This window comes from Cervus canadensis, chromosome 3, assembly GCF_019320065.1.
Source record: "Cervus canadensis isolate Bull #8, Minnesota chromosome 3, ASM1932006v1, whole genome shotgun sequence".
Lineage (NCBI taxonomy): Eukaryota > Metazoa > Chordata > Mammalia > Artiodactyla > Cervidae > Cervus > Cervus canadensis.
The window spans coordinates 71,092,564-71,093,437 of record NC_057388.1 but is presented as its reverse complement, the minus strand read 5'-3'; the positions used below and the strand labels follow the sequence as shown (position 1 = coordinate 71,093,437).

Genomic DNA, 874 nt, shown 5'->3' with positions numbered 1-874 from the left:
CTCAGTCTGACTAGACTGCCCCTCACTTCCTTCAGTTTCCAGTCTCAAGTTCAAGTTGTCACCTGTGATTCTGACAAACTTGTTTAGATGGAAGCTTCCCATGACCCTTCATTAGGTTTCATTAATTTGCTAGACTGGTTCACAGAGCTCCGAGAAGCATCTCATACTAGATGACCAATTTATTACAACTCATATACAGTCAGATGGGAGAGATACATAGGGCAAGGTGAGGGGAAAGGACAGAGTTTCTTTGCCCCCTCCAGGATGTCACTCTTCCCAAATTTTAATGTGTTCACCAACCTGGAAGTTCTCTGTACTCCATTATTTTGAGGTTTTATGGTGGCTTCATTACTTAGGGATGATTGATTAAATCATCAATCATTGATGATTGACTCATCACCAGCACTATCCACTCCCTAGGAAGTCAAGGGATTGGACTAAAATATTCAATCCTCTAATCACCTGGTTTGTCCCTCTGACAAGCAGCCCCCATCCCCAGGTGGAGTCCAAAAGCCACTTAATTAACACAACAATAGACACCTTTGCCCAGCTAGCTCAGTCGGTAGAGCATTGGACTCTTAATCCCAGAGTCGTGGGTTCGAGCCCCACATAGGGCGCAGTTAGCTTTGGGCTTCCCTTCTGACTCAGCTGGTAAAGAATCCCCCTACAATGTGGAAGACCTGGGTTCGATCCCTGGGTTGGGAAGATCCCCTGGAGAAGGGAAAGGCTACCCACTCCAGTATTCTGGCCTAGAGAATTCCATGCACTGTATAGTTCATGGGGTCACAAAGAGTCGGACAGGACTGAGTGACTTTCACTTTCAGACACCTTTATGCTCTCATCATTTTGGAAATTCCAAGTGTTTTAGAAGCTT

The 874-nt window shown here is 45.4% G+C and overlaps 1 non-coding gene across 1 annotated transcript; it reads left to right on the top strand.

Annotated features, from left to right (window-relative positions):
* The first annotated feature begins 544 nt into the window (after window positions 1–544).
* On the top strand, window positions 545–617 carry TRNAK-CUU. The gene has a single exon. It is a non-coding gene; the product is annotated as a tRNA-Lys (tRNA).
* The last annotated feature ends 257 nt before the right edge of the window (window positions 618–874 follow it).